Genomic DNA, 11,993 nt, shown 5'->3' on the forward strand with positions numbered 1-11,993 from the left:
CTAAATATAATGAAAACTATACAAACTGTACACGAATAAATGATGTATTTTGCAATACATCATCTATCCTCAAAACTCACCCTCTCAAAACCCACCACTTCCTACCCTTAACCAATATTTTATCATCTTGTAACCTACGTAACTTTCCGGAAAATAATATTCAGGAAAACTCGTAGGAAAGCTTGGCGGAAACCTGCAACTCACCGGAAAACATCGCCGGAAACTTGTCCGACGCATCCCGTGCATGATGCCTCGCTCCAAGGACACATCCCGTGGCCACGTGTCCATTTTTTTATTGGGTTTTGCTCCAAAGACGCATCCCGTGCTTGAAGGACGCATCCCGCTCCAAGACGCAACCCATCTTTCAGATGCATCCCATCTTCATCTCAGACGCTTCAAGTTTTCATACGCTTCAAGTTTTCATACGCATCGCGTACATTTGGATTTGTGATGCCCTGCTCCAAGGACGCATGAGCTAGCCATTTAGGTAAGTCAACCATTTTCCTGGCCATTTTCATAATTTTCTCTTCATGCATTATACGTGCTATACATGACTTTTATACAAACATCATGAGGACATTGTTACTCACTAGATTACGTGCTGCAGATTATACAACACCAACCAAAGTCACACTTGTAATCAATGTCAACCAAAGTTTGATAGAATATCGATACATCTTTAACTTCTTTAGAATTGTCTTAGTGAATTAAATGATTACTTACAAATGATAATAGCAAATAGTGGTCAAAATCTCCTTAGTAAAAAGCAGGGATTAAAAGTTTCACTGCTGTCACGAATCGAACAAGTATGCTGAATTTAGGGGTTGTTTGTTTAGCTCTTAATGAAGCTCTTAATGGTTCAGAACTCTTACTGGTTCAGCACTTAATGGTTCAGACTGTTTGTTTCACGTGCAGATGTCTGAATGATTCAGACGTTTGCCTCTGAATTGTTAAGCATTAAACTGAGTCTGAATGGTTAAGACCTCTTCTATGAATTGGTCATACATTTGCCTCTGAACGGTTAAGCATTATACTGTCTCTTAATGGTTCAGACTATCACTTAAGGGTTTAGACCTCTTACTGGTTCAACACTTACTCATTCAGAAGTTGTTAAACAACCCCTTACTCACTGTTTGATAAGTATCCCATATTCTTTTTACGTGTGATGCACTACTACGTACATGTACTTACCATTATGTTTATTAGAAATTGCCATTTAAGCGGAGAGTTACTAACGTTTATATTCAGCAGCAATGAACAAGAAGGACTGCGCGGTACAACACCACTAGTCCTACCATCTCCAGACTTGGTCACTAACGTCGGGTGCTTCGGTTTGGAGTCCTGGTTTAAACACCAAACGCTCCTTATCCAAGTCTGTAGTCAAGGTGCCAAGTTCAGCTCCAAAATTCATCAATGGCACCCGCGCTAACGAAAAAACTGTAGAGAGTAAAAGATGATAATAATAGTACCGAGGCATTAATGTAAGACCCGCTCCACATCTTGGTTACTCACTTAGTCACTTCAACACCATTTACAGCCATATCATGCATTCAGGCAGCAGCATCATCATGACATATGGCACAAACCTTGCAAAAAAAATAATCATTCGTCTAAATGGTTTAGAGTGCAATGCATCTGCTCCAAAGACCAAAATAGTTATAATAAGTTGTCTACATGAAAGGAAAGTAAATGTGAAAGCCATGAAAAGGTCAACAAGAATTGTTGAATACGATGGTTTGACTCATACAAGAGATAATGATTGACTAATGTGACACCGTCTTTTGTTGTTATCTATCACGCTGTTGATTAGAAGTGCCAAGTTACGAAAGAAATCTCCTCCACGTGCACAGGCACAGGAAAGACGGAATTTTCCACAAGCGAACCATCTGGTTCTGGCTACTCAGTGTTTCGGTCCAATCATGGTGATGAATGCAAGACATGTAGATAAACGAGCCGTTTATGTTGTTTTGCAGCTCTCACTCGGAGCAGATCGGAGAAGATGAGGTGTTCTCCGTCTATCTCCTTCAGTTGATGCAATGACCAAATTACCTCGGCGGTAGATCTTTGCTTCTTTCACATGTATCAACCTACAGTTTGGTAAGCGATTCGTATCATTCATGCATCCGGTTGTTGTTGATCTTGATTTCCTATTTGTATCAGGTTATGTTTTTATAGCCTGGAGCTTTAAGTCTTCATTCTCTTTTCCAGCTTTAGATATGCTCATATGTAAAGGTGCACAATTATTGGGTAAGATGACATGGATAACTGCAGTGGCGGATCTAGAAAATCGTTATAAGGGTAACGTTTCAAAAAGAAATGGGTAACGAAGTAGTGAAGGCTACCCCTTATTATAGGGTAGGTCTGCCCCTGGATAACTGTTGTAGGATGTCTTTTGTTACCCGTACCTTTGGATTATTTGTAGCAGCTAACTAAATGCCATTTGTCTTGGCCGAGTATCTTTGTAGGTGTATAAATCTTACATGTCTAGTTCTAACTATTTATGTGTTTTACTTTACCTTTAGCTTTGTTAGTGTATAGTGCATACACTCTGTCTGTCTGTTTAGGGCTTTGTTAGCGTTGAAAGATGGTGTATGGTCTCAAAGCATGTTTTGACGGGTTTTCCCTGTGTTGCAGCCTAGTCTTAGAGCATTCACATCCAATCCACTAAAAATATACATACATTTCACTAAAAAACAACTCATATATCAATATATTTCCACTAAAAACAAATACTTTTTCACTCTTCTTTTCAATATATATTACATTTTTCTCTCTCTTTCACTCACAACCACTTTCAATATATATTAAAAAATTATAGTGGGTGAACAGTGTCCCTCCAAATATACAGATGAACAGTAATATTTTCTCTCTTCTTCACTCACAACCACCTTTTATACTCTTTACATTTTAAAAACCTCCACACACTATATATAATGGACTGGATGTGAATGCTCTTATACCTGAGAAAGCAGCCCACACCATGCCAAGTGCCACAACAATACATCGACTTAAAAAAATTATTTTGTGTTGTGTGTGTATTATCAAATTTTCTTTCAAGATAGTTGTTGCTTAAATCTAATCAGAATTCTTTCTCGAAGACTCTGAAAACGTTCATGGAAACATCACTAACAAATGTAATTATAACTTTAAATAGGTAACTAAGATTTTTTTTATTATTTTTTTTTTTGTAGAGAAAATTTTCGTTTATTAATATAACCAGAAAACTTGTTAAGTTACATCAAAACAGAAGGTAGACGGGCAACAAGCTGCACAGCCAACCTTTTCTGAATTGCAAACCCCAACCTCCCGAACACAAACCCCTGCCCCCTTGGGGTCGAACAATTGTTGTGGATAACCCGTTGAACCCTCGTCAAGAAGTTGATGGCTTCTGGCGTTAGGGAGCCAAAAGTATCAAAGGCAAAAGGGATAAAGACATGTTGGTTCTCTGCGCAAGCTTTAGGGTGCTTATCCACTTTCTTTGATTCTGCCTTTCTTGCTGCTAGTCCAGCTACAAACTCGTTTTCCCTTAAACCAACCAAGGGGAAACCCCCGTGAGGTCTACACAAGCATGTTTCCCCCCAGCCCAGCCAAAGACGAGCAGATCCGCTGGTCGCAGAGTAGATCTCCCTTCCATAGGGTCCGTGAGGAAATTCACAGGGGCCTCTTTCTTAGCAGAAATCCCAGCTCTTCTTAAGATGTCCCCCAAAACATCTCGCACCCAGTCATGCCGATATTTAAACCCAGGGAGCTCTTTACAGTGAACTGCGTGCTCCCCATATTTATCCATACAAGCTTTACGACATATCGGACATGTTTCATCTTCTGGGTACATAGGGATCATTAGCCGGCATTTGAGAATGGTTCTATATTCTACTGCCGACATGCATTGTCCTAACCCCTCAATCGGGATAACGGTAAAAAATTCCTGAGCATGGGGACCCTTCAGACACTCAAACACCGCCTTCTGGCGGGGTGAAAAATCAAAAGCTTCTCCCGGGCTTTGAGCGATTTTGCTAAAAAGTGCATTCGCCAAAGTTTTTTGCGGCTTCGAGGGGGCGGTGTCCTTGTTAGAGAAACCGCCAATATCCAAGTCTGGGAGAGAGACATTTAAGCCTTCGAGCGCTTGTTGATAGTCTGGGTCAAGCCCGACGACCCCACCGTTTCGAAGGATATGATCCTGTAGTTCCTAAAACTGAGCTCTAGACGCCACAAAGGCATAAGCCCCAACATCTTGGGCTGAGAAGAGGCCCAAACCACCTAGACGCATTGGCAAAGATGCTAGATGTCACTGGAGGTCACCAAAGAAGGGGCCGCCACCAACTACTATGTCTTCTATAGCCTTTCTAAGGCCATCATCGAACCGAGATACCGCATCCTCCATCAAATGGGATTGACAAGTCCGCAGCCCAAAAAGCAACTTAGCAACACGCATGCACGACCTTAGCAGGAGGAGTTCACATTGGGGATCCCTCAGGCAGGGTAAGAGTTTCATAAAGTCAACCGCCCCCGAGGCCCGCCGCCCTGCCAACTCTCCAATAAAGCTAGGATCCCGACTAACAGCTCCACCAAGGAGCTTAACCCCCTTCTCTGGTCTACCGATCCCTCTCGGGAAAAGCCCGTCCTGAACTTTCTGGCCGTCGCATGTCGGCCAATAAACCTCTGTTTTCTTAATATTGAGATAAAGCCCTAGAGATGGCCCCTCCTCGTTGATAATGTCTAAGGCCTTAGCAACCTCAGAGGCATTACCGATAATCGTCCCATCATCCAAATACCAAGCATGAAACGGGAGTTTACAGCGGTCCCATCATCCAAATACTAAGATTTATATTTAAAATATTAAAATTCATATATGTCTCGAATAAAAATTTTGATAAGGTAAATTGTTTGAAACTATTTCTTTTGTATACCCATACAATCCTTAGATAACTTATTTATCATTAAGCTAAAAAAATTAAAAAAAAATAAGAAAAGAATTAATGATTAGAAACAAATAACAAAGTTGCACGAGTCCAAGAAAATAGGAAGAATAAATCGATTCAAATAATCATAAAACCAAACTAATGACCGACGGTTTGCTTTTTTAAAACCAAAAAAACGATAGAAACTTGAAACTGAAAACTTCGATTACTGAAAGAACGATACAATTAGCCACATTCGAGATAGGCCTGATCTCCAATTTTAGAGTAAAAACCCTGATTATATAAACATAAACATCTACATCTTCTCTATTCATTAGAACTAGTTTAATACCCGTCCGTTGGACGGCTTATGCTAACAACGTAACAAACAAAGATAATATATATTGAGGGTGTTCAGGAACGCTTCTCCTTTTCTTCTTTTCCATATCCTTTTTTGAAAAGGTTGCAACCGTCTAACTTTTCCTTTTCTTCTTTTCAAACCACTAAAACTTATTCTCAAAACCCATTATCCAAACACTACAAAAAGAAATAAGCAATCCCAAACACCCACATTAAGTGGACACAAGTCTAAACAACATTATAAACAAAAGCACCATTTTTAATTTATAAAAGGAAAACGAACGTGAATAGTGTACAACCACACAACAATACAAAATAAAAGTGATAGAGTAACAAAACATGAAATGATGTCATTTTAATGCAAAAGTAAACGGTAGGCAACAATGTGGGAAAGTTTTGTAACAGTCAAACATGGTTTACTCCCTCAATTTTTTCGGCTTTTGGATCGTCCTCTTTAACCTCAAAGATGGCATTTTTTTGACTTGTTGACTTGATGCATGATGCCCATTTGTCAAAGTATCAACACTAATATATGGTAGCAAGGGGGCAACATGTGGCATGGTTTAAATGTTCTTATGTGATAATATATCCCACCGTGCCAAGATAAGTTCACCTTTGGTGAAGCATTCTCAAAAGTCTTTATGCAAGGGTATTTAAATATATGGCAAATATAGGATGAGTTGTAAAAGGAGAAATGTGCTCCTGAATTTACTCAAATGATTGGTTTTCTAATCTTACCAAAACCTAGGCCGTTGAGCAATGCCAACCCTGCATGGAAATAAAAATGGAATCAGATGTGAATTTAGTGGGTGATTATGATATAAAGTTGAAGAATTTGGAGTTGCAGATTGACTCACAAGCCGTTTTGGTATTAAGTATCATAGTTGAAAGACAGTCTTTCTAAGTTGAAAATTAGTTTTTTAAACCGGTTCAGGGGCCCAAACCTGTCTTTCTAAAAAATAAAATAAACATAAAAATACACATTATACAAGAAAACAAAATTCATTGTTGATTACATTTAATGATGTAGGTTAGTAGAATATTTAATAAAATAAATTACATTGGCAAGTTAGTTTCTGGTTTCATTCGGATCTACTTTTGCTCCATGTAAATGTATCCATTTCCACTTATCCTTTGCTACTTTTGTTCCATGTCACTCGGATGAGATGAAAAAAAAGCATAACTATATTACAACAATGAAACATGTACGTCTCCATCTCTACTGTTTAGTTTATCTTACCTTGGCTTTCGTAATCGTCAACTTCGAAAATGTACTTCATTTCTATAAGTTGAAGTGCTCCGCAAGTTCTGTTGAGAAAAAATATTTTTTTAAGACACTATTCGCGTATTATATAGATATGCTAAAGGGCAGTTGCAACCCCAACTTCCCTCGTTGCCCCACTTTGTTCCTGCTTGTGTTAGTCTGAAACTTATGAAAAGAAATATAAATATTCAGCATGTCTAAACTTTTACCTGTAGTGTTAAAAGTAAAATAAACATTTTCCAGTATTGTTAAAGTAGAACAAACCTTTTGTTCTTTCTTGATCGGGCTGATGTGTTGGTCCTGCTTGGTTACAAAAGCTTTTTTAGAAAGCTAAAATGTGATACATCAAGTGGAGGGGCTTCAATTATATAATAAAATCAACAAAATAAAAATACACTCATGCATGCATTCAACTCTAAAATCGTATAATTTGATGCATTGGTATTGTAAAATTACATAAAGAAAGGTCACCTCTTCACTAATCTCTCTCAAACTGAGATTTGTAGGGCTGAAACATTGGCCGTAATAAAGGATCTCAACACTTGGGAGTGTTTCTCTGATCGGACTAACTATAAGCCAGTCCTGCTTGGCTTCAGAATCATTGTTAGAAAGCGGAAATGGAAAGTTTCTTAAGTTGCTAATACAATATATATAATATGTATTTTGTCACTTTTGGATCATACACTTAAATTCCGCACCATGTAGAAAATCAGAGTTACCTTGCATGCAAACTCTGCTGTTGAAAATAGGTACTGCATAGCACGAAATATGTCTTGTGAGAAATCTGCAGTGTTTGTCTTGGTTATGTGACCAACAAAATGAAATACGTTTTCATGCTCCCTACGTATTTTATACACATTATGCTTGATAGTTACGTAGACCGCTATCCCCACTACTTGCTGAAAAGTTGGGCTAACCATCCATTAGGAGATAACCACCAAAGTTGTGGAGATAATGGGTAGGAAAATGTGGAGCTAACCACCCATTAAGGAAACCGCTAATAACCGCTCTGAACCGCCACAATAGCGGTTAATTTTGTGAGTTTAAGTGGCTAAGATTTAATCTCAGCATGATCCGACGGTGGAGATTGATTTCAAAGGTAACTTCCACTTAATGGGTTTCATATATATATATATAATTCCCTATTTCAAATACCTAGAAAGAAAGAAGTTAATAAACCGTCCCACTAATTCAGCCCACTATCTTTAACTGCTTACTGGGCTGGGTCTTTGACTGGTTATTGGGCTAGGTGATTTTGGGTTAATAGTCCAGCTGGGCTTATTTTCCTCTGCTGGGACCATATAAGAAAACAGGGCTGGATTCCAGTTATACCTCGTTTAAAATGGTTAAAACTTGTTATGGACAAAATGTTAATGGGTCGTGCATAAAGAAAAATCAAGAGTCCAATACTGAAGTGCATTTCTTAAATTCTTAAACCAATAACTAATTATCATATGTTTGATTGGTTTGTAACCGACTATTTTACAACCCTAACTTTAATAACTCCATTAGTAGATTCACATGTGAATATAGACCGGTAAATAAGCCAGTGGCAAACCTAGAAATTATTTTCTGGGGTGCGAACGAAGGTTTCAACCAAATTTTCAAGGGGTGCAGTCGGGATTTTTACCTCGAAAATACACTAAATTTTTTTTCAAGGGGGGCGCTCGTCCACCCAAGCCAAAGCTTGGGTCCGCCCTTGAAATATGCATGCTGGTAGTGGTAATCGTCATAGTCGCCATCTTAATGGCTGTGTTCATGGTTGTGGCTGTCTTAGAGGTGGTGGTATTATGCAAAACTCAAAATAAAAGAGGGGTCAACTTAGCCTTCAAAACTGTATTATAATAACCTTCAAACCAACTGGAAATTGCAATAGATACTTGCCAAGTTGCAAGCAGTGGACAAAGTTTCTGAGAATGATTCTGGTCTGGCCACACTTTATAAGTAAAAAGTCTCAACTAAGTCGCGGTGTGCATCAATTTTCGAGTAGAGCAGGTGAAGTACATGGCCCTCCTTTGGTTCAACATTTGCGTGGGCTAAGCTTGTGGTGTACCATTCCAACATAATCTCCCGGGTATCACTCTTTGCACAATCGAAACGAGTTCAAATATGGGAAAGCATATTGTTTCGAAAGTGATTATGTGATTCTGTATGATCATAATCAGATAATCGAGACTTACCTCACCTCACCACCAAATTTCTAGACACCAAGATTCTTGGATTTTGAGTCGTGCCCATTTTTGGTGGACCCCACAGTTTTCTTGGTGGCCCAGCGTCTGAACACCATGCTCAATCCATCTCCACACACGTCTATTACTCTATTATTTTAATAAGAGTTAACTGTCATTTTCGTCCCTGTGGTTTGGTCAATTTGGCCATTTCAGTCCATTTTTCAAAAATGCGCCATTTTCGTCCCCCACGTTCTGGAAAGGTGCCATTTCAGTCCAAAAATCATAACCCAGTTAAGTCAGTTAGTAAATAAGGAGTGATTGTGTAAATTTGTAACATAAAGGACCATTTAAGTAAATATTAAACACCACCACCACTAGCCCTGCCACCACCACCACTCCGCTGCCACCACCACCGCCACCACAGCCCTGCGACCACCACCACTCTGCTGCCACCACCACCACCACCGCCACCACAGCCCTGCCACCACCACCACAGCCCTGCCACCATCGCCACCACAGCCGGTTCATCATCATATCAAACGAGAGAGGGAGAAAGTCGGAGAGAGAGAGAGAGAGATAACGAGGCGGGAGAGAGAACCGGCGACGGTGGGGCTGCCTTCCCCAGATGATGACGATGATGACGTTGATGGTGGTGGTTCCGGTGGCGACGGTGGTGACGGTGGTGACCATGCTACTGTTCATCGTCTTCCCCAAAACGGTCAATAGAAGTCAAACGGCCTAATTCTCGATCAATACCGGATAATATTCAAATTAAACTTGCAGAAACATTGTACAAGTATAAACATACCGATTGGGTGATTAAAACCGATCCGGTATCGCGTGCAACGACGTGGCGACAGTCTCCGGCGACGGGTATTCCGACGAGACTTGCAGACGATGAACAGAGGGTATTTTCGAAGGGGTAAAGGATTTTGAAGGGTGTGAGAGTTTCGTATGGGTTCAGGGGCTCTAAATAACACAACAATTTGACACTTAATCGACAAACTTCTGTGGATTAATTCCACTTTGAATTTTTTATAAAAACTCCGATTTCACGTGGTGTCGGGCATGCTTATTGAACAATTACAAAGCGTGGGGAGTTGTTTACGATCTGTGAGAGTGGTGGTGGCAGCGGAGTGGTGGTGGTGGCAGGGCTGTGGTGGCGGTGGTGGCAGGGCTGTGGTGGTGGTGGCAGGGCTGTGGTGGCAGGGCTGTGGTGGTGGTGGCAGGGCTGTGGTGGCAGTGGCGGTGGTGGTGGTGGCAGCGGAGTGGTGGTGGTGGCAGGGCTGTGGTGGCGGTGGTGGCAGCGGAGTGGTGGTGGTGGCAGGGCTGTGGTGGCGGTGGTGGTGGCAGCGGAGTGGTGGTGGTGGCAGGGCTAGTGGTGGTGGTGTTTAATATTTACTTAAATGGTCCTTTATGTTACAAATTTACACAATCAGTCCTTATTTACTAACTGACTTAACTGGGTTATGATTTTTGGACTGAAATGGCACCTTTCTAGAACGTGGGGGACGAAAATGGCGCATTTTTGAAAAATGGACTGAAATGGCCAAGGTGACCAAACCACAGGGACGAAAATGGCAGTTAACTCTTTTAATAAATATATAAATACCAATATACCATATGTACAAGCAGATAAACAGAAAGGTGAAAGATTGAAAGGGTTATAATATACTGCTTGAAGTGTAGACAGGGACTCTTGTAACCGAATCATTAACAGTCAATCTCTTACACAATGAAGCTGCAAAATTCATTCTCCTTTTTATGTAAGTTAAACCTGTAGGCATATCAAATTCACAAACGAGGAAATCGCCACGTGGTACAAACAATTGTTATTTGAATATATATGATTTACAAAAAAAATATGTATATATAATCTAGTAATGAATAATCAAAGGCTTTGTCTCGACTGACTTAGTTCTTCAAAGAAGCTCAAAAACTACAAAAAGACGTCAGATTTCATCAAATACCTGGAGCGCAAAGCAACCCCTTAACTTCAAATCGAACAAATCCATGAATTTATCGAATGTAAACCATAAACGCATTTCATCAAATACCCGAGGTACAAAGTGACAGCCTAACTTCAAATTCTTACAATTGGAACAAACAAATGAATTTTATCCTATCTAAATTAGTATTTCATTTCATCAAACAATTAGAAGAAATCAATGAACTTTATCAAATGTAAATATCAAACACTTTGAGTACATAGCGACTAGCAAACTTCAAATCATTAACATTTTTTTTTACAAATCAATGAACTTTATCAAATGTAGATCACTGTCAAACACCTAACTTGCATGTTAAATGTTCTAAAACTAAAAAGGCTTTTTTGTACCACAAACATACAAGTCCTAAAATATCAAAGTGAATATAAAATGAAGAGTAAACTGCAATTTTGGTCCTCGTGGTTTATACTAAATTGAAGTATTTTACAAATTTGAAAAGTATGGTATCACTGAGGTTTATATTCGTTGCGATTTTAGTCCACTTCACTAGTGGTCATCCATATCTCTCTTAAATGCTGGTCACATGCAAGACATGTGATGGGTAAAATGGTAAGTTCAATCTCTAAGGGTGGTTATCACTTGCAAAAATTCCATCACTCACAACATTCAATCAAGTTCCGCCATGTCATCAACCATTATCCCATCACTCACAACCTTTTTTAGTAGAAATGCTCATCACTCACAACACCCAACAATAAACCCTCACATCCAATTATCACGGAATGCCCATCACGCGTCAATTTTATAACGCAATCCAATTATCATGCAATCCAATTATCACGCGTTAATTTGTTTAAGTGGCGGTGGTTTGTTTGTTTGTTTCACGCGTGGAAGAAAACTTTCACGGGGTAAAACCTCCCCACCCCGGGTCCCCTAACACAAGGTGATAACATAATAAACAGTGTGAATCGTAATTTCCCCCAACATGAATCGTAAAATTACCATTTTACCCATCGCATGTCTTGCATGTGATCAACATTTAACAGAGATTTGAATAGCCATTAGTAAAGTGGACTAAAATAGCAACGAATATAAATTTGGATGGTGTTTTTTACAGTACTTTACAAATTTGTAAAATACTACAATTTGGTATAAACCACGGGGACCAAAATTGAAGTTTACTCTAAAATGAATAAGGGGGTGGGGTCCAATACTCCAATGGCAAAGTTGTTGAAGATAAAGTGAAGCTCCCCTTAAAGCTCAAGGGTTCGACCCATAGTTTGGACCTGGCACTACAATTACAAAAGGGGCATTCATAAACTGTTGAAACTCACCGAACCATTCAAATCGA

Source organism: Helianthus annuus, chromosome 13 (genome assembly GCF_002127325.2).
Source record: "Helianthus annuus cultivar XRQ/B chromosome 13, HanXRQr2.0-SUNRISE, whole genome shotgun sequence".
NCBI classification, from domain to species: domain Eukaryota; kingdom Viridiplantae; phylum Streptophyta; class Magnoliopsida; order Asterales; family Asteraceae; genus Helianthus; species Helianthus annuus.